This window comes from Corythoichthys intestinalis, chromosome 3, assembly GCF_030265065.1.
Source record: "Corythoichthys intestinalis isolate RoL2023-P3 chromosome 3, ASM3026506v1, whole genome shotgun sequence".
NCBI lineage: Eukaryota > Metazoa > Chordata > Actinopteri > Syngnathiformes > Syngnathidae > Corythoichthys > Corythoichthys intestinalis.
In genome coordinates, this window is record NC_080397.1 from 28,899,603 (window position 1) to 28,926,827 (window position 27,225).

A 27,225-nucleotide genomic window follows, 5' to 3' on the forward strand; every position below is an offset into this window, starting at 1 on the left:
ACAAGTCAAGTGTGCTCCCAAATCAAATTAAAAAAATCAGGTGAATAACAGCTCATATCTTGAAAAACTCGAAAGTATGATCAGTCATATCTGATGGTACCACATTTGTGTTCATGCCTGAAGCATCAAGATAAAATCTCTGGCATCCATGAAAAGACACTACTGATATTTCTGACATGATCAGTCCAAGGTAAAGCATAGCTGACATTTCGCAGCCAAAACATGAAGTATCTTTTCCCTACACATATGAGATTAACCTTGCAGAACAAAATAACAAAATGGCCGGAATGAGGAGTAAGTTCAACAAACACAGGTACACCCATCATCAAATCAAAACAGTTTTACGGTTCTTGGCATTTTGAACTGTGATTAAAGTTGTCAGATTTGTGCAGATGTTTGGGCTGGGACTACTTCTATTCTGGTCTTCATAAGCTGTGGCGTACTTTACTGTCATAGTGTGTGGTTTAACACAGTAGCAATCACATAAACTCACAAGAACACAGAAGCACAGAAGCCTTCTAAACTGCAGCGCTCACATACATGCAGTTTCACGCTAGCACAAGCTAACTGGCAATAAACACATGGCTTATGTGTTTGTTTTTCCTTTTGTTTCAAAAGTCACTCCTGCTTCCATGGTGATTGCACCTTAAATATCCCACTGTTCATGGTATAAAGATTACCAGGACCACAAATGAGCAGTTTTGCCCTTTCAGACAACTAGAAGGATTTAAACACACCTTTAAATTGTTACCGTACTAATCTGATCATGCAGAAAATTACTGAGAGAAAAACTAAAATGGACTTCAACTACTTGTAGTACCGTATTGGCCCGAATATAAGACGGCCCTGATTATAAGACGACCCCCTCTTTTTTAAGACTCAAGTTTGAATAAAAGACTTTTTGAACATTAAATTATTTATTATCCAGAAAATAATTACAGTACATCTGAAACAAATGATTATAACAATATATTTGAGAGAAAATGCACGTTATTTTGCCTCATTCAAATCTTCATATCTGAACATTTAAATATGTAAACTAAAGTGCAATCACGTTCGTAAATGAATGGCTTCTGGTTTTTGAAATGTAAATAAACCAAACTATTGTGATAAAACAACAAAATTGCAATAACTGCATTAACCATCAAAGTGAAGTCTAACTGTAACTGTAGTCTTGAAACAAATCTGAATAAGGAAAAAAATTGAAATAATGCTAATAATAATAATAAATAATGCAAACTGGTTAAACTTGAGAGTAGCTGAGATCTGTCATGACAGAACATCACTTCAATGATATCTGGCACCATCTAGCGTCGTGAATGGGTATAACGTCTAGACCGCGAATATTAGACGACCCCCACTTTTTCAGTCTTATTTCAATGCAAAAAAACACTGTCTTATATTCGGGCCAATACGGTAATACTGACATGAAAAGAAATCTTAAAGCAAGCACATCATTATCATCCCGATCAATCTGCGGCATTACTAGTGCACGTACATATTCAAGAGAATGTCTTTCATTTTTACCATTTCCACATCCGCCACTTTTGTTATGTACTTCCTCGCTCTAATTAGGTACCTGTAAGGCCGAGACTTGAATGGAACAACACTTCTTCATTCAGTGTGCTTCTCCGCATATATGTCACAGAGACATAACAGAGATTCCCTTTTATACTGTAAAACCTTTATACTGTAATACCACACCCACAGGAAGAGCACACTATGGCAACAGAAAACTGTGTTCTTCTTTTTGACATTTTATCAACATCCAGGGGGTAAAAAGGCAGATACGTAAGGCAAACTGCACTACAGCATTGGAGAGGAACTTAGTATTTTGTCACTTTGCGTTCTTAAATTAAGGTCAATACCTTGTACAATAGAAAAATTTCTCAGTAAAATGCAATGCAGTTTCATACTTTCTCAACATTATAGGTTATGATAATACAGTGGTACCTCTACATACGAATTTAATTCGTTCCAGGACCTTGTTTGTAAGTCGAAATGGTCGTATGTCGAGCAGGATTTTCCCATAGGAATACATTATAATTCCATTAATTCGTTCCAAAGCGTAAAAACATACACTAAATTCTTAATAAATACTGCTGGCACTGTTACAAATGGCAATTAAACATAGAAAAACAAATAAGTTATAAATAAATAAGTCAGAATAATATAATAAGAAGAAGAATAATTAATAATTATTCCTGTAAATAATGTAACGAATTGGATTCTAATATGGCGGACACTTTTTACTGTCCCTGAACGCACCGCGAAGCTGACGTCACGGTGAGATTGGTCGGTGCGGTAGAGATAATACTTTCGTTTTCTTGAGAGCAGTCAACTGCTTAAGACAATGGGCGTTTTGTGTTGGATAAGTTCTTAAATAAATGATAAAAACGTGACGAAGCTGGCGATTTCCTTGGCAATGTTACCACAATAATAATTGTCACCTTAACTTATAAATAGTGGCGAACGGTGGTCGGAAGAGGACCATGGAGCTGTATTGTTGAGCCAGTTCAGGGACGCGCACACCAAGCTCATATTTTTCTATAACTTGCATCTTCATTTCAAAGGTAAGCATCACTTTTTTCCTTGTTTCTCCAACTGTATCAACTTTTTTTGAAAACTGTGTTGATTTCTCACACAAGAAAATCCACCGTGCGTTCGTTTGCAGTGCTGTCATGTCGTCGTATTTCGAGCAACTCGTTGGATGTAGAAACAAATGGCGGCTCAAATTTTAAGTCGGATGTCGAAAAGATCGTGTGTCGAAGTGATCGTATGTAGAGGTACCACTGTATATCGAAAGGTGATATATCACAATACTTTCCTGTTCATTTTGACTCACTTCCTATTCATTTAGGGACTTGAGTCCCTTACTTTTAAGTAACCCAAAATCAACAGGCAGTGACCTGTAAATGCCGCAAAATACTCAGGAAATGACCTGTACATCTACCAAAAAGAAAAGGAAGTGACCGAAAATCAACAGGAACTGGAATGCCCCAAAATTAACTTTGTCTGGCATTGGCTGCCGCTGATAGCCATAGACGTCCAATCCGTGTGTAAAGTGGGTGGTGTGGCAGCGAACGAACGAATGTTGATTCACTCCCACCCTCCCACTTCAAATGGATTGGACGTCTACTAGCGATGAACTCATTCCAATTCACAACAGAAGGATGAAAATAGCTTGTTTTTCTGTGTATTAGTTTTGTTGAATATCCTAGAAGATTTCCTGTCCCATGTCACCTGTCGTATCGCCATATCGTGACCTCATTGTTATCATGAGCCGTGTGTCGCATATCGTATCATATCGTGAGCTACCCAGACGTTTTGTAGGATGATGTTAGAAAGTTTTCTGTCGTAAATCTGAATCAGAAAACACAAAGGTCACATGTGGATGTTTTTATTCTATCGCTAAAAATATTGCTTGTATTATCTGTATTCCTAGATATTTTAGAAGAGGTTCAGTGGAGATTCCCAAACAAAATAAAACCTGGCAAAGCATCACTTGGAGCATCTATCTACCTGTTACAAACTAAGAAACTTAGGGAGCAGTTAAACATGTGATGCTTAGTGATTTCTATCACATCTGTGTATGCATACTGCAATATTACAGAGAGTGCAATATCTTTCCCCAACTTGAGTGACTGATGTTGATTTAAGCTTATAAAGTCACTTGACAGCCATAGAGACCAGTGTTTCCCACCAATGAACGAGACTGTGGCGGGCTGCCACAGTCTCATTTGCCCCCACGCCGGAAAAAAAAAAAAAAAAGATAATAATCAGATGCGTCAGTCAGCCGATTACACAGCTGTAGCCCACTCCACTCTACTATCCGCGCGAGCGAGAGCGCGCGCATGCGTGCACACACACAGACACATGCGCCAACAGGTCGCGCTCATAGACGGGACTACTAGCCTGGTACACCAGACTCATCATAGCTGTGCTATGCAGGCATGAAAATCTCTCACCTTTCGGCGATATTCGCCGTTTTGAAGTCAAAAAGGGCGACCTACGTGAATTGCGTAGATCCGAGGAGAAATTATTTTGGGGGGGGGGGTTATTTAATTATTATTATTATTATCATCATGTGATTAACTTAGTACGTAAACTGAGCACTTAAGAAATCGGTTATTTAAAAAAGTGACACTTGGACAGTCAGCAAATCCTTCTAGATGCTTCACTGACGAGAACCAATCATCGGCCCAAGCTGCGTTCCATTATTCCAAACGCGCGCAATCCTTACATCTACATGGCGTGCTCGGAGAGTCTTTGGTTGCATTGCAAAGCTGCGAAAAGAAAAAGCAGGCCTTATCCACACCGGAGCAGACCAGAGCGCAGCATACACACTTGCCTGTATTTGCCAGCAGATTGAATTTGGTGAGTAATGGTTTCAATCGTTTTCACATTTTGCAAATATAAAAAAGTTACTGCCATTAGTTGCAGCTTGCGTTGAACACTGCCAGAGCTAGCCAAATCTCCCATGAAAAAAAATAGCTCCCGTTAAATTAGCGCCAAGCTTGTGTATTTAGCGGTAATATATACGAAGAAACACACTGTTGAGTCAAATTAAGCGGCATGCTCTCGGATGGAGGGGGCGCCTCGCATCGCTCCCGTCGTCCGCCTGAGACGCGTTATTTTCGGCTGGGACTTGAGCTGACGGCCAGTGTCGGCACAACACCGGCCCGACGAGTGGTGGGAATGAGTCCTGCGTCTTAAAGCTTTTCAGAAATACAGGGATCCTTCGTTTTTCGTGGTTAATGGGGACCAGAACCCGCCGCAATAAGTGAAAACCGGGAAGACACAAATGTCCTAGCCAAAATGTGGCCCAAACACAAAACAACATTACTTCAATGGAAAAATTTGTTTCAATCAAGAAAAATAGTTTTCAAATGCTTTTTTTGTCTCAAATTTATTTTTGCAATCAAAAACAATTTTTTTTTATTGAAGTGACTTTTTGGGGATTAAAAGTATATACTGTATTTTGATTGAAGCAACTTTGTTTTTGATAGAAGTAACTTTGCTTTTTGATTGAATAATAAAAACACAAATCTACCTCCATCGTTATTGAAAGAGAAAAAAATTAAGAAAGCTTTAAAACTAAAAGCCACCGGGGAGTCTGTTTTTTTGTTTTTTTAAATATTTATATTTCATTACATAGACATGCCTCGTAGGGAAGGGAGATTGAGGGATCAAAAAAGGAGTTAGATGAGGCTGCTAAAGGCAGTGGATACTTCATCAGCTGGGTGAATAGCAGACCTGGTAAGAACAAGTTTGCAAGGATAGTCGGGTATTAAATACAATTATAAACACAATTACAATGTTATTTTTCTATAAGATTTTATGTCATTGCTTTATTAATCATTAGGTGTTGTTAAGTATGGATAATAATGAAATAATAGTTTTAAGAAAACTGTGCTGTTGGTGGCTCAGTGACCATCTGATGTGGTTTGTTCTCAGATGAACAAGTTGAGGAAGGAAGTTTTGATGCAGAGGTTGAAGGAAGAAAAGAGGCAGACTGACTGAGTCACAGCCAGAAAGTGTTGATGACAGTTTTGATTTCTATTCACTGTTGCCCCCTCCCAATTAAAGTATGTCACAGTCGCAGCCAATTATTATCTAAAGCTGGTTAAAATTGAAGTTATGTTGTTTTAAGGTGTATCAAATACTTGTTCATGTGCCCCTTTTGATCTACGAGCACCCGCCCCTCCACCGGTCTCTGCACGGCCCTGCTGAAACACAGTGTGGGTCGACAGAGCTCAATATTTTGTTGGGGTGTACAGTGTACTGGAACATATTTCCTCCACACCCTTCTCACCTTTTTAACCCCTGACCCATTTTCAAGCCTGGCTCTGAGAGTATGAGTCTGGCCACCATTCAGCAGAAAAAAATTTCCAGGGCGGAGCCAGCCACAGCAAATAGACAGTGGAGCGGACCAATCAGCGACAGGCTGACGCGACGTCGGTTAAGCGACAAGAAACTAGCGAGAGACATTTCAACATATTCAACATGGCTAGCGCGAGACAGACTGTTGGTTTTAGCGACTCGATGTGTTTTTGGTCATGTAAAACCGAATTTACCGCGGATTGCAACATATTGCCGCTGAGTCTGGTGTACCAGGCTACGGGACTACTGTCTGCTGCATTCTGCTGCATTTGGCGCGATCCGGCGACACCGCATACAGCAATTTATATTACATTCAGTGGTCTCAAAATGCCCTAAAGAGATACACCAGGCTTGAAAATGTACATACACACCCTACCCCGAGGGTCAGAGACCCTCCCACCACAGTCTCCTAAAATCCTGTGGGAAACACTGGAGACCAATGCAAGACGTGCGAAGTAGCCCTGCCCTTTCTCACACACCCGCCGTGATACAAGCCTGGACTCGAATGCACAACCTCATATGCATGCAGCATGGCCTCCGGCGCCCTCACAGCAGGCAGAAGTCAGTGGGCCAACATGAACATTGCTATGAAAGACAAACCTCCTGTGATGTACTTTATAATAACAATATCACATTTTAGCTCTGGGAAATGTTGACAACAATATGCTCATAATAAGGAATATGCAGTTTTAAATGACAACTGTAGAATTGTAGTAGAGTGGGTGAGTCTTAGGAAGCTTGTGGATGTTGGCAATGTGTGTGGTGACCAGTGTTGTTTTCGTCAACGATGACTATAACGAAATATTTTGTAGACGTCCAATTTTTTCATGACAATGACGAGATGATAACGAGCTTAAAACGTGTCTCGGGAGACTAAAACATAACGACACAAATGTCAGTTTTCATCTGACGAGACGAGGACGAGACGAAAATGCGCCATAGTTTCCGTCACACGTGTGACATTTCTGTGTATTTAGCCTGCATCGTACAGTGTCTGGTTGTGTCACTCATGTGACGTGCTGCGACCCCCTAACTGACCCACTTGTGTCTTTTCCATTCTCCCCAATGCTTGTTTTGAGACACACACGGTATGATTTGTCTTCTCTTGGCAACACAGAATATGTTGCTTTAGCCTTAAAAGGTCTGTGCTGAGTGATCATCACATACTCAATGTAACTCGGAGCGTTAGCATAGCATTCATGTTCGCGTTAGAATTAGGCTATTGCTCACGGCCAGCGTCCTCTTAAACTCTCTGACAACTTTTTTTACATACAGTTCGTGGCATCCAGGTGGGTATAATTAATTAAAAATAATGTACTGTTTTCCTGCTGAGTGTGTATAATCACGTGATAGATTTGTAGATGCTTGTACAATATGTGCTTGTCTGTCAATATTTGTTCGAAATAGGGGTGCAGGATATCCATTTTTTGAAACCGATACCGATATCGATAACTTCTTGCTCCTCAAAGCCGATACAGATATCGATAACCGATAATAATTTTTTTTTTTTTTTTTTAATGTATAACCTGAGTTTTTGAACACCTGGAGGTTTAAAAAAAAAAAAAAAACTAGTGGTGGATTCAACATAGATTTTCCTTTGATCTCACCAGATTTTTCATAATGACATTCTGAACAAAACAGTTTGTTTCACTTCTGCACTGCCCGGCAGCCAGCTAAAAATGAATGCACTTCCATAAACCACAAGGCTTGGTCTTTTCTTGCTTCATGGGAAGACACTCGTCTTAATAATGTGAAAGTACAACAGAAATACACATATTCAATACTCAGTATACAACAAACTGCACAATACACTTGTATACACAACTATTATATGTATAGCATAATACACTAGCTTGAGCTACTAAAGCATTGGCTGACTTCTATAACACAACAACTTATTAAGTTCTTTACATATGACCCTTCACCACAGAAGTAAACGTATGGTGCACATCCATATGTTTTAGTAAACATAAAATACTTACATATTTCCAAGGCGGAAACGTAACAGAAAGCATTCACAATTGTCAATGCGACCGCTAGACACCGCAATGTGTATGTGAATGAGCTTGTAATGTGAACAAAACTACTGTGACAGAAAAAATAGATGCAACGAATTATTCTGACCAGCAGGTGGGAGCAATGCCCTGCAAATGGTCAACTGCTTTCCTATACTAGTGTGTAAAGTCACTGTAAACTGTAAACCATCACAATACATATTATTGGTCCTATTAATAATGTTATTGGATTTATCGGGATGACGTCATAATTCCTATTATCAGACCGATAATTATCGGACCAATAATTATCGTGCACCAGTAGTTCGAAATAATTAAAGCCTTTTTAGGGCCCGAGCACTAGGCGTGCGAAGGCCCTATTGTTTTGCAAAGGATTTTTTTTTTTTTTTTTTTTTTCAGGGCAAATGAAAATGGCCAATTTGGAGGCCTGAACATGCACGAAAAGTCACCAAAATTTGCACATACGTGCGGCTTCGTGTAAATTTCGATAATCTTGCGTCGTTACGAAAAAATATCAAAAAATGGCTCAGTGGCGCACCCTTGACCCTTAAAATTTTCAAAAAGGCCTCTCCTCTCAGGTTTTCAACGTAGAGCGATGAAATTTGGGGAGTAGATACCTTATGCCTAACTGCTCAAAAAAGCAGGAAATCGGGTATTTTGGATCAAATGTGAAATTTTATCGATTTACATTTCAGACCAGTTTACATTTGGAGGCCTGAACATGCACGAAAACTCATTAAACTTTGCACATACACTCAACTTTGCGTAAATTTTGATAATCTACGAAAAAAAATAACAAAATGGCTCAGTGGCGCCCCCTTGAAATTTTCAAAAAGGCCTCTCCTATTAGTTTTTTTCAACGTAGAACGATGAAATTTGGGGAGTCGATACATTGTGCAAAACTGCTCCAAAAAGTCTCTTGCACCCATATTCCAAACCCAACAGGAAGCCAGAAATTTTGGATCAAATGTGAAATTTTATCGATTTACATTTCAGACCTTGTCGCTGAAGGAAATAGTTGGATCGTCTTCAAAATTGGTCAGACTATTCAGGAGACATATGAGATCTTAAGTTTTCAAAATGGTGAGTTTTCATTCAAGGGTCTGTTCTGGGCGTGGTCCCAAAGTTGGCCATTTTTGGGCAAAACACCAAATTCAGAAAATGATTAAAAACTCCGTGATACAACGTTCAATCTTTTTAATTTCTAGCATGTATATGAGATATCCCAGCCTGAACACAACTGCATTGAAATATTACCCATTAGGCCTGGCGCCCCCTAGTGGGGACAGGAAATGGCCTTCTTTACGAGACAGGCTCCTCCTCCAAGGGAAAAAAATCTATTGACCTGAAACCTGTTTCAGGGGAGCCTCAAGACATGTTCAGGTGCCTGATGAAAAATATTGAGGTTTCGTTGAAGCGGAGAGGTCCAAACTGGAAGTGAAAATGACTGTCAACAATTTGTCTCGCCAAAAACTTTGAACAGTCATAACTCGGCAGATATACAACATATCTGCGCCAAACTTTCCGTGTTTATTGAGAGTCATACCCTGAAGGTTCTTGTAGGGGTCATTTGCATCAACTCTACAGTGCCAACTAGTGGCGACAGAAAGAAGTTTTAAAACAGGCCTTTCCTATTGGGTTTTTTCAACATAGAGCGAGGAAATTTGGGGAGTAGATACCTTATGCAAAACTGCTCCAAAAAGTCTCTTGCACCCGTATTCCAAATCCAACAGGAAATCGGGTATTTTGGATCGAATGTGAAATTTTCATGGGTTCACAGTAGGAGTTTACATTTGGAGGCTTGAATATGCACAAAAACTCACCAAAATTTGCACATACATGCGGCTTTGGATAACGTTCGATAATCTTGCAATGTTACGAAAAAATGTAGCAAAATGGCTCAGTGGCGCCCCCTTGAATTTTTCAAAAAGGCCTCTCCATTTAGGTTTTTTAAACATAGAGTGATGAAATTTGGAGAGTCAAAACCTTGTGCAAAACTGCTCCAAAAAGTCTCTTGCACACACATTCCAAATCCTACAGGAAATCGGGTATTTTGGATTGAATGTGAAATTTTTATCGATTTACAGTGTGCACATTTGAGACCTTGGCACGGAGGGAATTAGTTTAATCATCCTCAAAATTGGCGAGACTGTTCATGAGACATATGAAATCTTAATTTATCAAAATGCTGTGTTTTCATTCACGGGCCTGACCTAGGCGAGGTGCCAAAGTCGTCCATTTTTTCGGCTAAACGCCAAATTCGGATAATGACTGATAACTCCCTCATACAACGTTCAATCTCTTTTAAATCTGGCATGTGTGTGAGGTATCCCAGCCTGAACAGGACTGGATTGAAATATTACCAATTGTGCCTGGCGCCTCCTAGTTGGAACAGGAAATGCACTTTTTTAAGGGACACACTCCTCCTCTAAGGGAAAAAAAAAATCAATCAACCTCAAACCTGCATAAGGGAAGCCTTAAAGAGCTTGTGACACGAAAAAGCATGTTTATTTCATAATACACGCGGTATTTTATGCTCCTGAATGATACGGACCGCTTGGATGTGTGTGGAAGCGATCGCTATATTTATTTAGTTTTTTGAATCCCGCGCCAGGAAAATGAGTGACTTCCGGCTTCGGTCTCGCATTGAGGAGGAGGGCGCTGTGACGTGTACGGTAGAAGACGTCCTCTTCACGCTACAGTGTACTGTTGTGTATGAGGACGAAGGATTCAGCTCATTTTGCGGATTAATACTTTTATTTTTTGCATCACGCCAGCCAAACGGCTGCAGAAAAATCATTCTGTATGCGGGAGAGGCGTATGCGCCTTTTTGGAGTTTCAAAAGGTTCCCATTCACCGTGGATATTTACTGTGGGACCATTGGACTTACAAGGAAGTGAGTAAACATCTTGTTTTGTATTATGTCAAATACGAATACAGTGATTACAAAGTAAACACTATAAAATTCCTTAAAATAAAGGACTACTTACGTTTGATCATTGATAGGCATGTAAAAAGCTATCCTCACGCTCATTAGCAGTTAGCTGTTAGCACGTTAGCTACACAACAATTCCAGCCACCCTCCTCCAGGGAACGAATTGTAAATTGCTCTCCGCCGGGCGGTTTGCCGATCCGCAAAGAAACTCGACAACCGGGTCGTCATGTCAAATAATCCAGGCTAGTTATGTGTGATTTTCCACTTCGAAGACTTTGAAACATCCCTCGGTTCGGGTTAGCATGTCGGCTAGCTGTCACTCCTTCTGGTCTGTTTACATTCTCCGAAGCCGGGGAAGGGAAATGACATATGTCCGATTTAGGTGTCATAAAATATCATTCGGCAAGTGTGACAGTAAAGGTAAAGTCGACTGTTTTGACCATTATGGAGTAATTTTGCCATGTCGTCTTGAATAAATGGATTTTTATTATTTTATATTCCATTTAGCACAAGTTATTTGTCATGACCATGCCATTTATTTAGCAATTGGGGAAAGTACTTGGGTAAAAAGAATATCCTGTAAAAATATTGAAGTAAAGAGACAGAAACAATGACATTTTGCCGCTCTCTTCGTCGCGTTTTCCTCATTGTGAATAGTTCCCCCTCGACGGGCTGACTGGTCCTTCTCAAGCCATTTATATAGCTATTGGGGAAAAATACTTGGATAAAAAGAATATCCTGTAAAAATATTGAAGTAAAGAGACAGAAACAATGACATTTTGCCGCTCTCATCGTCGCGTTTTCCTCATTGTGAATAGTTCCCCCTCGACGGGCTGACTGGTCCTTCTCAAGCCATTTATATAGCTATTGGGGAAAATACTTGGATAAAAAGAATATCCTGTAAAAATATTGGGAGTAGAGAGACTGAAACAATGACATTTTGCAGCTCTCTTCGTCTCGTTTTCCTCATTCTGAACAATTCCCCCTCAATGGGCTGAATAGTAAAACCGATGAGCCTAGTCTACCGCTGACGTCATCCACCTGTTGGGGACGCTAAAGCCCTATAATTGTAGGCGTGGCTAACCGGCAGATTAAAAGACTAATTTCTCGTCATCTGCGCTTTGCTAAATTGTTGTATATGGTCGAATCGTCTCAAAATATGATTCTAATTCACATAATAATGCCATTTAAGACTTTTTTTCTGGTGTCGTATGCTCTTTAAGACGTGTTGAGATGGCTGATGAAAATTATTGAGGTTTGGGTAAAGCAGAAGGGTCCAAAAGGAAAGTGATTATGACTGTCATCATTTTCTCTCTCCACATATTTTGAACAGTCATAACTTGGGAGATGAAGAGGGGGGCTGTCTGCCACCACCCCGACCTGCATGCCGTCCGAGTTTGCGTGGCGTCCGAGTTGCGCCAAACTGCGAGGGCCCGTTCAGTCCTGCTTGCAGGCCTAGTTTTATTTATTTTTAGAATGAAACTTTCTAATTTTACGGACTAAAATATTGAGTAACCGTGGACTAAACTAGACGAAATCAGTCTTGAGTTTTCGTCAACAAAAACTCGGCGAAGACAAACACATTTTGAAATGACTAAAATAGGACTAATAAGTAATATTGTGCAAAAGACTACGACGAAAATGAAAAGGGCTGCCAAAAACAACACTAGTGGTGACTTTGACACATCTCTGAGATGTGGACTACAATCGTTCTTCAACGACACCAAGCGTCACTATTTTATGCTGGAGCCTATCCCAGTTACTATGAATTGGTTGCCAGCCATTCGCAGGGCACAAGGAGACACAAACACACACTCATACCTAGGGACAATTTGAAGTGGTCAATCAGCCTACTATCAATATTTTTGTGATGTGAGAGAAACCTGAGTGCCCGGTCACGATAAACAAAAAGGGATAAAGACAGGAAATGGTCATGTCAAGTTAGTATTGTACTAAACCACAGGAAATGCGCATGTATACATTTAAAAAATGTAACACTGTACGCTTGGTGCAACTTAGTTTAGAACCAGGAAATTCAAGGAAACTCGAAACAAACTTGCCTCCCTCCTCATCGCTCCCGATATTAGTGGGCGTGGAGAAAGATGAGGGCAGGAATGACAGGCCCTTGCATAATAAAGCATGGTGTGGCGGCACAACATGAGCAATTTCAAAACCTACTAACCTAAAGTTGTTGTTTTTTTAAATAATGCTGTGTGAAGAGGAGTGTTTAACAGCGGTAGCCGTCCAATCCATTTGAATTGGAATTAAGTGTTCGTCTCCAAATGAAAAGGATTATTATTTACGAGTGTACCATGCTCAACCTAAAACGCTTTAATGATCTGTGCAGGGCAAAAATTTTCCCGTTTTTGGAAGAGTGTCAAGTTGAAACCAACAACACATCTGTCCGTCTTCCATCTGGGCCTAAGTGCCTCAAACCAAAACCACACCAGAGGCTGCTTCAACATCTTAGATCACTGACACAGAGTGACTCAAATATATTTGTGGACATAATTTTCTTTTTGTATCAAAAGGAGTGTGACTCAAAACACCACAGTTTGTTCGACAACTCCAACAGGCAATAGAATAAGAAAAAAATATTTGTCAGACAGACCATCTTCGAACCACTTCCTATTGTCCACATTTAGCTATCAGGTCAGAATGACCTTAGCATATTGAGTGCTAGGGTAGAGAGGAAGTAAAATGATCACAGCACACACCCATAGCCAAATAGTTCCTCTCTGCATTACAAACATGTTCATGTAAATGGAGAGAAAGATAGGGAAAAATTTCCGTGCTGCCTGACATAATAAAAAATGGGTTAAAAAGAAGGGTCAGTTATAGCACAACTAATTTTAACAGGTTCGCCTGACTCTCATCACCTACACAGTTTCTGCTAAGTTATCGACAGGGGTCTATTTTCATTTGTGGAAAATTCAATTTCACACTTCAGGGGGTGAGCAGACATTCCAGATACCCAACTATCTGCATACAAACAAGTACAAAGTTGGTTTTAATCACCTTTGAAAAACATTCTTTCCATCTAGAAAAGCATTCATTATTGTCCTTTGCTGGACTTTCCGTAAAAACCTACTGTTCTGAATCTGATAAAACATCTGCTACAGCAACATACAGGCTCTTCTCATCGGCAGTCCCCACTCTTTACAAACTGCCAGTCCTTCCCTTAACTCAGACTTCTGAGAGAGAATAACAACAGTCCGTTACGAACAATACAATGCGAGCTCTGTTTGTAAACAGTTTCCTATTCAATACAAGAGCAAAGTCTACATTCTTCGGGTCCAATTGAGACAACATGTTTCAGCATGACAGCAGCAGACAAGCAGTAACATTATAAAGAAGGACAGCCATGCCTTGTAGTGATGATTCAATAAGGAACAGTCATCACACATCAAATTCATACGCTGAATCAAAGCATATGCACAGTAAAATAAATTCTCCAGTGATATTAAACATTGAGCTGTGAAATACAGACAGATTTACACACCTGAAATATATACAGCATATATATTTCATCTTAATGTTAGCTGCAACGATGCCTGATAGGACCTTCCATGTTGTGCAGGGTTGGTTATTGGTATGTAGTTGGATGTAACGGGTCCTTTCTGGGGGTCCTTCAGGATTAGGACAGTTCTTCCGTGGGTTATACCGTCTGGATGGGTGCCATCCCTCAGTTGCTGGTTCCTCCCTGTTTCTTTTATCTTATCCACTAACAGTCTCTTCCATGGCTGGTACTGCTTGTTATGTCCCGAGGCCATCTTGTAGCTAAGCATCTCAAGGATTACCGTCGTCGTGCTGTGTATTAGCTTATTGGTATCTGTGGTTTCCTGTAGTTATTGTCGTCAGAGCATCATTCACATCAAGTAGCAGATCTTTTAAAGGAACTTGGCAGCTCAGCTTTGGTATTGGCCGTGGGCTCCAGGTTTCTATCTGGGTTATGATTACTGTGGGTCGAAACATCGAAAACCCTGGAATACATCAAGAAGATTGCTCCGAAAGATAACTGCTAAGCCAATGCCTCAGGCAGCAGAGACCCCATGAGAGTGCAGAAGTGGAGGAGCAAACAGCCTGGATTCCACAGAATGTACCACCGGCAAGTTGAAGAAGTGGCTGACATCAAGAAATCCTACCAGTGGCTAGAGTAAGCTGGACTGACAGACAGCACAGAGGCTCCAATTATGGCTGCACAAGAACAGGCCCTAAGTACAAAGGCCGCAGAGGCAAAGATCTACCAGAGCAGATCAAACCCGAGGTGCAGGCTGTGCAAAGATGCTCCGGAGACAGTCCATCACATTGTATCGATGTGATGCACTGAATAAGGAAAAACATTGCAATAAAATACCAGTACTGCAAACTGGTTAAACTTGAGAGTAGCTGAGATCTGTCATGACAGAACATAGCTTCAATGATATCTGGCGCCATCTAGCGTCGTGAATGGGTATAACCTCTAGACCGCGAATATAAGACGACCCCCACTTTTTCAGTCTTATTTCAATGCAAAAAACACTGTCTTATATTCGGGCCAATACTGTATTTGCTGCCAGCCTCTCATACTTCAAACAGATTGGATGTCTATCACTGTCAATGGCAGCCAATGAGTTAACAAAACAGTTGGAGAATTTTTTACTTGACGTCAGAGATGTCCCGATCCGATATTTGGATCAGATCGGACGCCGATATGGGCAAAAAAATGCGCATCGGTATCGGATCTGCCGACACGGAGAAATTCCGATCCAGACTTCCGATCCAGTTTTTTTGAAAATTCGGTCCAGGTTTTCCAGCGCACCGGTATACATATTCCATTCCAGTTTTTGCTTCGGTTTCCCTAAAATCCGGTCCGCATTTTACGGCACACCTTCAACGCACTACATTACCGTCATTACCGAGAGACTTCATCGGTAAAAATCTCAGCTGTGTGGGATTATTTCACTTTGAAGGACGACAAAGACGAAGAGGCAGAGTGCAACATATGCCACAATAAAGTCAAGCGTGGTGGTAAAGCTGTAAGAAGTTTTAATACAACCAACCTAATCAAGCATTTAGCGACATACCACCATAAACAATATAAGGAGTATGTTAAGAAAACTGAAGACAAAAAGAAAGGTCCTACGCAACTAACACTGGCAGAAACTTTTGCTATGCGTGACAAACTGGCACTCGACAGTCCCAAAGCCCAGGGAATAACAAGAGTCAATGCCGAAGAATTCATTCTGGATGACGAGCCATTATCTCTCGGGAATAAAGACGCACCATCCAACACTTTTATGCTGCATTCCAGAGAAGTGGGAAGTCGGATTTATCCCACTCGGATGGTACCAGTTCCGACCTCAAAGCGTTCCAAGCAAATGTAAACAACAAAGATGGCTGATCGCGACGAGGTGTTTTTTATTTTTGCCATCCAAAGACATTTTGACCTCCGGCGAACCTGCCTTCTTATAGGCAAACAAATAGTAGAGGAAAAACGACGACTGCGTTATTGCCCACACTGTAAACTGCCTTTTTTTAGTTACATCCTTTGCTGATCGTCAATATAAACACATAGCACAACAAAGATAATTCACTGTATGTGAAAAAAATACATGGCGTCTCAAATAAACTTGATTTACTTCATTATTGTGTTATCATTCAATACGTTTTCTTGAGCGCCATTTTGTCCAGTGACGTCAGATTGAAACAACTTGGAAGTCGGGGTAGTTATTTTTTCTCCGACTTCGCGACATGGACCTCCCAGTTCGAGTGGCGTTCCAATGATATTTTCCTAGTCGGAGGCCGAAAAAGTCCGACATCACCTTTGTTGTGCTATGATTTTATATTGACGATCAGCAAAGGATATAACTAAAAAAAAAAGGCAGTTTACAGTGTGGGCTATAACGCAGCCGTCGTTTTTCCTCTACTATTTGATCGCTTATAGGAAGGCAGATTCGCTGGAGGTCAAAATGTCTTTGGATGGCCAAAATAAAAAAGCACCTCGTCGCGATCAGCCATCATTGTTGTTTACATTTGCTTGGAACGCTTTGAGGTCGGAACTGGTACCATCCGGGTGGGATAAATCCGACTTCCCACTTCTCTGAAAGTTTTTTTATCTAAAATACTTCTAAATCGGCAAAATCTTCAGACTTGAATCTATCTTCAAAACAGTTTTAAAACTTTCACATGTCAAAAGTAGACAGAAGGGAAATTATGGAATAACGGGAGCAATTTTAACAACTTTAACAGTTGATTCGCAAAATTTAATTAATTGAATGTAGTTTAAAGATGCTGATACAGAATGGGGACTTGAGTATTTTATTTACTGTTTTAAAATGTTACTTGATACTGAAATAGTCGTTTATTTAAACCTGAGAGGCTTTTTATACAATTTTTGTAACTAATGCACAAAACATTAAAAAAATCTAATAGCTTGGGAAGTTTGTGGGGTTTTCAACAGTTTACAATATTATTTGCACGTTTTACTGACTGACTATGCCATTTCTGTTTGTTATTTAGAATGTTTTGTGTTTGTCACTGAATAAACAGGTCATTTTCTTGTTACCAACCATTGTGTGTTATTCAAACTCACCTAATTCAGCTGGCTAGTTGTTATCGAGAGTACTAAAACCCTTTTCAACATGAGTCTGACAACTAAGTAAGTAGGCTAAATAACTTTAAACTTTAATACATGCCCAGATAGGCCGGTATCGGTATCGGCCAGTATCGGTATCGGATCGGAAGTGCAAAACAATATCGGTATCGGATCAGAAGTGCAAAAACCTGGATCTGGACATCCCTACTTGACGTATTCACTTACTATTACAAAGAGTGGGATCTCTGGTGCACTTGCCTAGCATTTGAGTTTCAGTTGTGACCTGAAGAAAGCAGTTCAGATTTTGGCCTGATTGCTAGCTCAGAATGATAAAACTCACAGACTGCACTTCTCCACTCACGACTCAGAATTTATGACAAACCATCAGGAGGGTTATCTAACAGTGTTCCTGTTTGGAAGGGTCTTTTGGGGGTTCATTTTTCACAAGCTATTGTTTAATTAGTTGCCTCCCAATATGATATATTTTAGAACTTTAACTTTAAAGGGACAGGCAAGCCCAAGTATAAATGACCTTCATGTGAAAGATGGTTACTCAAAGCATTTAAGTATGGAATTAGCACATTTCTTTGACCTCTGACGATGGAGAAAATCAGGTTTAAAAACAAAAAAAGACTGCTTCGGAGCGGATTTTGTGATGTCAGTTATAGTCACCAACATTGCAGAACATGATGAGTATTCTTGACATCATGAGGAAGGGTGGGCAATCTGGGATACTCACATTTGATTGGCTGAGAGTACCAATGTTGATAACATTTGTGATCGCACTAAGAGCAGCTACTTCCTGGAAATACTGGCTTTTATTTAGTTTTCCTGGCCATTAAACATTTATTGAAGAAAAAACACAATGAAAAATGAAATTCTGTGTTTTTTCCAATTTATGAAACAATATTCTTTCCGCTGGGATGTTGTCTGTCCCTTTAGGCCATCATAATCATCCATACTGTCAAACCGAAACAGTTACTGTTGATGTTATTTTATTTTCCACTTTCCTCAGATAAAAAGATCAGGCTGTTTTATTTGGAATGTCATTCAAACTATTCTAGCATTTACATATTTGTTTTTATTCCCTCACTGTGCTTGAATGGCAATCGATTTGAACTGGGAAGGTTAGCAGAATAGAATAAAATAAAATAAAATAAATTGTTATTGCAGAAGGTACAACGAGATAGGAGCGCTTTCTTCTCTTCAGTGCATGTATCAAGATGAAATCAATAAACTCTCAGTTCAAATGAATTAGACATCTGTTGCTGTCACTGGCATTGCAACTTGATCATTCATTGCCAACCTGTAGTACACACCGTGATGTTTCATAGCAACACGATTTGTGTGACGTACACATGAAAAGTCATTTCAAAAGACATTCCCACGTCTCATTAGCATATACATGAATGTGTGCCAATTAAAGCGGACGCCTTGATCTGGTACCACAACTCAACCCAACAAAGGCGCCTCACAAGCAGACTAACACCACCGCCCCCTGCCTTAGACTAACCAGGGCCCAGAATGCTCTCCTTCATCCTCAAAGACTAGCCGCCACAACCTTTCACCTTTTCACCGAGCGCAGCGGGTCACCAGTGACGACTTGGCAGTGCCCCCCCCACCCCAAAACTTTGTCACACACAAAGCCTATTCAGCAGCCCTCACATTGCGAGAATACAAAGGCAGGAATGACCCTGCCCATTCAGTCTGAAAAAGCAGAAAATACTGTCAACTTCCACTACCTACTAATCTATCTAACAACCAGTGTTGTTTATGGCAGCCCTTTTAATTTTTGTCTTTGTCTTTTGGATGAAATACTTAGACTTAGTCATATTTTAGTCATTTCAAAATGTCTTATCTTCGTCTAGCTTTTGTTGATGAACATACAAAATGTTTTTGTCTAGTTTTTGTCGACATATAATCAAAATGTTTTCAAATTCAAAGTTTTTAGTCAAGGAAAAAAAACAGCATGCGTTTTGAAAAATGTATGCAAGCTATTATAATCAAAACCAGGTTCAAACCAGCACTAAATCAGGAGCTGTTCTGTCTAAACCACTACCAATGATAAAAATGAGATGTAAACAGCTACGAAGTTATGTGCAAACTACCAAACACAGCACTTTTTCCACTAAGCAGGAAAATATGGAGGACCAAATGGGACATAGTGAAACATAAATTTTAATTAATTAAAATGCGAATTAAATATGTTAAAAATAGTATGTTAAAAATGGGCGAGGAAGTGACGCTGCTTAGTGTTTTTTTCACTTTATGCGGTCGGTTCTGGTCCCCATTAACAGAAATAATTAAGGGATCACTGTCTATCCTTCATACTCGCCATGTTTTGAAAGATTTCAGACAACAGGGATCGATTAGACTTATTAGATCAGCGTCCGCGCCAGTCCCACCCTCTCCCCCGACTTTAATGGGTGAGTTTGAAGATTAAATTTATGAAGTGCTGCCACATGTTTACATGAAATAACTAATTAAATTGTGAAATAATTGTATATGTTTTTACATGAGTTATGTAATTTATATACAGTATATATACATTTTTTTAATTATATTTTTTTAGTATTTTAATTAATGACACATTTAATGACATTTTTAGTTATTTAATTCCCATTTTAATTAATTAATGACACATAAGTATTTATTTAAAGATGTATTTATATTACGAATGTCCCCGTTCAGATTATGTGATTGGAACCCGGGCCGATTGTACCATTTTTCAGACGATCGGGTGAAAAGTATAATGTTTTTATGTATTCATTTCTTTCTTTATTTAATCATTAATTTTAAAGAGTTAGCCCTTACTTTATTTTTTTAATGGCTAAAAAGTAACCAAATAATCCAGAAATACAATGGCATTGCCAAAAGAAACAAAAATTTAGATGTTTCATAATCCGCAACGCTCCCGGAAAAAACGAAGGAGGAAGTACAGTAAACCGTAGAGTACCATAATATGTTTGGAAATTTTTTCAAATTAAAAAAAAAAAAAAAAAAACTTATTTTCTTTATCGGATTAGGACTCTGTATCGGCAGTTTCTCAAAATCAGGTGACTTGACTCGGGTGCAAAAATATGCGATCTAGACATCCCTAATTTATACATTTCATTCTGTCCCATTTGGTCCTCTATTTGAAAACGGGTAAATATTATTTCCAATTAATTATACAGACATAAACGCCACAGAGTGTAAACTTTCAGAGGACGCTTGCCACACTGATGCTAATGTTAATGGAATGCTATGCTAAGTGTATGAGTTACATTTAGTGTGTGATGATCACTCAGAACAAACATGCTAAACAGGCTAACAGCAACATTGCATATTCTCTCTTGCCAAGATAAGAAACCAAATCTTAACACACGTTTTAAAACAAGCAAGCCTTAGTGACACAACCAAACACGGTGAGAATGTAGGCTGACCAAATACACTTAGAATAATAAAATGTCACACACACTGTGAACATATGACAGAAACTATGTCGCATTTTCATTTCCATCTTGTCTCGTCAGATGAAAACTGGCATTCGTCTTGTTATGTTTTTGTCTCCAACACACTTTTTTTAGCTTGTTAACGTCTCCTCATCGTCATGAAAAAAAATTGTTCGTCGACAAAATATTTTCGCGATCGTCATTGTTGACGAAAACAACAATGCTAACAATGAACCTAAACTGAGGTATTGAGAGTCAGGGTGTCATTTTGAAATCGAAGCTTGCCCTTGAACTAAGCAAGAACAAATACAAGCACTTTCCTGCTTTTGTTTAGTTTGGGGATGTAGTAGCAACATGCAGAGCTCCATGGGTGGCTCTTGGAGCCAGGGAAGCCTTCTCATAGTTCATACCCCCACACCCACTCCTCAAGGACATGTAAGTGTAGTGGAAAAGGAGGAAAAGTAAGAGAAGACCAATCGTAGCGGCTGTGCCTGCACAAATGTGGAAAGGAAAATCAAATAAAAACGGACTTTTGAAGTATTCCACTTGATCTTACACAAAAGCGTTATCCCTAAAAGGAAAAGTTGTTGGAATTCAATAAATATTTTGGAGAGCTAAATTTGTCTCAGCATGAGTCACAATTCACATAGAAAAGAATGATTTTGTTTTTCTAGCTTCCAATTACGGTAGTTTGTTACATTTTATAGTGATTAAATTTTAACTATCACTATGACCTGACATTATTAAAGTTATAGGGGAAAAACGCATTATAGTACCTCTAATTTCCTTTTTAAGAAACCATGTCACCTGAAGGAAGACCACAAGGTATGACTGATAAGATATCAATCATTCCAGTGGTGTCTCTCTCTCTGGTGATATGTGAAGGAATCACTGAATTAAATACAAATGACATGTACAATGTTAAAAGCATTAAATTAAGCATTGAAACTTGTGGCTATGCATGCACAATTTAAACCAAATCTGACTTTAGTTTTCCTCTATAAACTCTGGATTTTTGCAAATTAAGATTTATTTTTTTTGTGCAATGCAGAGCGATACATTTAAAATGTGTATATATAGCTGGCACTCAAAATAAATAACCCAAAAGTAACATTATTTCACAATGTTATGACATGTTTTTGACCAGGGGTGTCAAACTCATTCTGTTTGGCGGACCACATTTATGGCAATCAGATCTCATGTGGACCAGACCAGTTAATTTTTGGCCAAATAAGTTAATTTACTGGCTGGCATTGAAGTCTATCGCCAGCAACGACACTGAAAGATGAGCATTAACAACCAGTCCATCTACTTTAAGTGAATTGGACGTCTATCATGGTCTACGGCGGACAACAAGTACATTTTACGTCACTTCCTGTAATCTAATCATTTCCTGTTAATTTCTCGGGCTGCTTCATGTTGATTTTGGGGCATTTCCATGTTACCTCCTGTTGATTAGGTGTCAATTCCTGTTGTTTTTTGGGTATTTTTGGGTGACTTCCTTGTCAACTTATTGGCTGCCATTAACAGTGCTAGACGTCAATCAATTTTGACTTCGAGGGGGACAATGAACAAACCAACTGTGGACACCAAAGTGAGCCAAGTGCAGTCGTGCACGCACGCTATGACAGAAATCTACAGTTTTACGGCGCCTATGTCAAAATAAAAACATATGATTTTGTATGTACAGTATGAATGAGCTACAACGTCCCTGTCAGGCAGAACAACCCCGCGGGCCGAATTGGACAACTGCAGACACAGAAAACCAATAATAGGGACAATATGACATGGACTGTACTACACTGCTGCCAAAGTGCTCCAATATGTGAAAATCAGTCAAATATGAACAGCTAATGCTGGCAACAACTCGGAAAAATGCATATACTGACGCTGGCAAATCATCTGTTCTGCTACTATTGGATCCCAGTGCCGCATTCGACACGGTTGATCACAACATACTACTTAGCAGATTGGAACAGTGGGTGGGGCTCACTGCACTGTTCTACAGTGGTTCACATTTTATTTACATGATAAGGATTTCTTTGTGTCAATCGGAAGCCATCAGTTAGAACGAACAAAATTCACGTGTGGGGTTCCTCAAGGGTCCATTCTTGGACCACTTTTATTTAACATCTATATGCTTCCCCTAGCTCAGAACATGGAACAGTATGACATCTCCTATCACACTTATGCAGATGTCACACAACTGTACATTTCTGTGTTCCCACATGATTTTAGTCCCTTGGTCTCCTCTCCTATTGACTCAGACCTAAAATTTGATAGCCATCTAAAGTCCGTCACTAAATCTGCTTATTACCACCAAAAACATAGCCAGAATTAAGGGGCTTCTGACTAAACAACACATGGAAAAAACTCATGCATGCATTAATTTTCAGTAGACTGGACTATTGCAGCGGCATATTTACAGGTCTTGATAAAAAAAATAAAAAAAACTTAAAAATCAGTCAGAAAGCTGCAGCTAGTACAGAATGCTGCTGCCAGAGTCCTTGCACATAAAAGGAAACTGGACCACATTACGTCGGTTTTGAAAGCGTTCCAATGAGTCAAGGGATAGACTATAAAATAGTACTACTCGTCTACAAAACACTTAATGGCCTTGGACCAAAATACATGCTTTATTTGTTGGATCCCTATGAAGCATATCAACCCCTAAGGTCGTCCGGAACCGGTCTCCTGTATGTTCCTGTATGTATGAACCAAGCAGGGTGAGGCAGCATTTAGTTGTAATACTCCTCACTTCTGGAACAAGTTACCTGAAGGTCTGAAGTGTGCTCAAACTGTTAGCTCCTTTAAATCAGGGCTAAAAACACTTTAGTTTATCTCAGCATTTCCATAACTGTCTATATATTTCAAATTTCAAGTTTCAAATTTCGACCCCCTCTTTTTCAAGACTAAAGTTTGAAAAGACTTTTTGAACACCAAATTCATTTTTATACAGAAAATAATTACGGTACATTACATCTGAAACAAATGATTATAACAACATATTTGAGAGAAAAAGCATATTTTGCCTCATTCAAATCTTAATATCTGAACATTTAAATATGTAAACGAGAGTGCAAACACATTCATAAATGAATGGCTTCTGGTTTTTGAAATGTAAATAAACCAATCTACAGTGATAAAACAACAAAATTGCAATAACTGCATTAACCATCAAACTGAAGTCTAACTGTAACTGTAGTCTTGAAACAAATCTGAATAAAGAAAAATATTGCAATAAAATAATGCAAACTGGTTAAACTTGAGAGTAGCTGAGATCTGTCATGACAGAACATCGCTTCAATGATATCTGGCGCCACCTAGCATCGTGAATGGGTATAACGTCTAGACCGCGAATATTAGGTGACATCCACTTTTTCAGTCTTATTTCAATGCAAAAAACAGTCTTAAATTCAGGCCAATACTGTATTTGCTTTTTATTCATTTTCTGCTTTATTTCCACTTCTGACTTAAATTATTATTAGGTTGTTATTTTTTTATTCTATTTTTGATTTAATGTGATTTTTATGTATAATTTTATTTCCTGTTTCCTTTGTCTTAGCTTTAACTTACTTTTGATTTAATGTGATTTTTACCAATCATTTTATCTCTGCTCCTGGATCTTCATGTGATGTAAAGCACTTTGAATTGCCTTGTGTTGAATTGTGCTATACAAATAAATTTGCCTTCCCTTGCCTATAAAGGAACTGAAAAATTAAACTGGTATTTGGTGACAATATATGAAGAATGTGTATAAAATTGCCTGAAAACTAAAGCACCCAGGGAAAAAATAAGTAATTTGAAATCAGCAGTCAAAAATTGTATATAATCAGTTAAAGTTATGCGACCCCCCCCCCCCCCCCCCCCCCCCCCCGAAAAAAAAAAATCATGACCATGTAATATATTTAATTGTGAGAGGCTTAAATCAAAAGATTTGGAAGATTTTAATTGAAACTGTTGCTCAACTATTCATCGATTATGAACTGCTTACAGTGAATTATTTGACACTTCTCTAGTTAACATTTTTAGCCACAAAAGGGGAACATGTTTTGATCCAAACTTTGCAAAATGCTAGAATGCTAGCTCATTGATTACAGAAAGTTTTTGTGTCACTGTGTCAAAAGAGCTATTTTGTGTACAGTATTTCACATGAGAACGTTTCAAAATATGTACTGAGCTTGATAAAACATTTGTAATTTACAATGTGGCCGTTTTTAACTTTAATGCTGTTTCCCATTTCTCGCTGTTGAATTGTTTTCTTTCAATGTTTATTCATTTAGTTTCTGATTATTTTTAAAGTTGGACAAAATATATTGTCTGGAGTAGGTAAAGCTATTACTTTTACCGGCCATGCCAACTGATGAAGTTGGAAGATGCAATCCATTAGAGTCCAGTCCAAATTTAAATATATATGTAGATATATGATAGCATTCTAGAAAGGCCTGTCATTTACAGTAAACCAGCTTTTTGATATGCTCCGTCATAAACTGGGATTTACTCGTAAAATAGGTAGCTAATCCTAAACAAAGGCCACTAGGACAGAAACATTATTCCATACCTGGCGAAATGAAGTCTAAAGCCTGCCGATGGTTTTCCGCGTGTAGGTCATAAAAGAAGGGTTCATTAAAAGAAGTTGCGTTGTTTGTGGCAAACGTTGCTCTTGTTTCCCGGTTGGTGTTGGGCTTCATTCACTCGAACCTCTTTCACTTTTGGAGCGACTTGCCTTCTCTTCTCTTCTACTTCTTCTTCCTCCTCCTCCTCTCATTGCGGTGACGTCATCCCACATACTCCCCAACCCATCTTTTTTTTTCTTCCCCACCCTATTTAGGAGTCCACTCCCAGCAATTCACATTTCACAAGGCATCCGCCTTCCACAGAATTTACAAAAGGGGGGATTAAAGGGACAATACGGGATTTTTAGAGTACATTAAAAAAAATACCTTTCTACTCCATGCATGCTCTCTCTACCAATGCCCTGATGAGTACACAGATCCCTCTAATTTTAACAAGGACTGGCCCAAAAAGCCCTTTTTCTTACCTTAAAAATAGAGAATTTGGGTAGAACACTCAGGGTGAACTCTGTACGTCCCCGCGCGTCCCTGCACGTTCCCGCGGCAGCAGCGGTGTTTCACCGAGCGTCCGCCTTGTCTCCACTTGGCAAAAACACTTTTATAACCCACTTGAGACTTGCTACTAACTGTTTTTACATTTCTGGTGCGAAATTGATGAGCTAAAGGCAAGGGCGTAGGTTTGGTCTTAATATTGGTGGGGACGATTTAACAGCATAACATACATGTACACGTTTTGCTGGGGAAGGGAAGACCAAACATATTTGGTAAATGGTGGTCAGTGCTACATTTCTCACCAATATGAACCTAATTAATTGATAGGCTAAGTGAGAAATGTAAAATAAATCTGTATTGACTAGGGCTGTCAAACGAGTAAAATTTTTAATCGAGTTAATCACACCTTAAAAATTGATTAATCGTAATTAATTGCAATGCAAACCATCTATAAAATATGCCATGTTTTTCTGTAAATTACTTTTGGAATGGAAAGATAAGACACAAGACGGATATATACATTCAACATACTGTACATAAGAACTGTATTTGTTTATTATAACAATAAATCAACAAGATGGCATTAACATTAACATTCTGTTATAGCGATCCATGGATAGAAAGACTTGTAGTTCTTAAAATATAGATGTTAGTACAAGTTATAGAAACTTTATATTAAAACCCCTCTTAATGTTTTCGTTTTAATAACATTTGTAAAATTTTCAATCAAAAAATAAACTAGTAGCGCGCCATTGTTGATGTCAATAATTACACAATGCTCATGGTGCTGAAACCCATAAAATCAGTCGCACCCAAGTGCCAGCAGAGGGCGACAAAACACCATGAAACACAAGTAACAAGTGGACGTGACACTGTGCTGTCATTTTAATCCGTTTGAGCGGGGCATGTGCATTAATTGCGTCAAATATTTTAACGTGATTAATTTAAAAAATTAATTACCGCCCGTTAACGCGATAATTTTGTCAGCCTACTACTAACACTAACTACTAATAATAACTTTCACACTGCAAATGTATAACATCTTAATCTGATTTTTTTTTTTTAATCTAGTAAAAAAAAAAATTCTCCATCTTTTTGTGAATGTTAAAGGCTAGTTAACAGATTAATGCATCAGATTCTTCAACCTACTTTAAGTAAATAATACTATTTGTTTGTATTCAGCCCATGCATCTAAAGGTTGGTCATCTTTCACCTAAATCAAGAAAAAAAAAATTCAAATAATGTTTAGAAAAATATTCTTGAATTAAGAACATTTCTGACAGACAAGTGTTTCTTTTATGATTAATATACAAAC

General features: G+C 38.9%; 2 protein-coding genes across 2 annotated transcripts in view; one reads left to right on the top strand and one right to left on the bottom strand.

The window, feature by feature from the left end:
- Positions 1-25,590, bottom strand: part of lhfpl2b (LHFPL tetraspan subfamily member 2b) — a 38,838-nt gene extending 13,248 nt beyond the window's left edge. The window contains exon 1 of the mRNA XM_057831020.1: positions 25,406-25,590. The gene's annotated coding sequence lies outside the window, so the exon portion shown is untranslated. The remainder of the gene's footprint in view (positions 1-25,405) is intronic.
- Positions 2,333-27,225, top strand: part of LOC130912894 (betaine--homocysteine S-methyltransferase 1-like) — a 61,939-nt gene continuing 37,046 nt past the window's right edge. The window contains exon 1 of the mRNA XM_057831016.1: positions 2,333-2,573. The gene's annotated coding sequence lies outside the window, so the exon portion shown is untranslated. The remainder of the gene's footprint in view (positions 2,574-27,225) is intronic.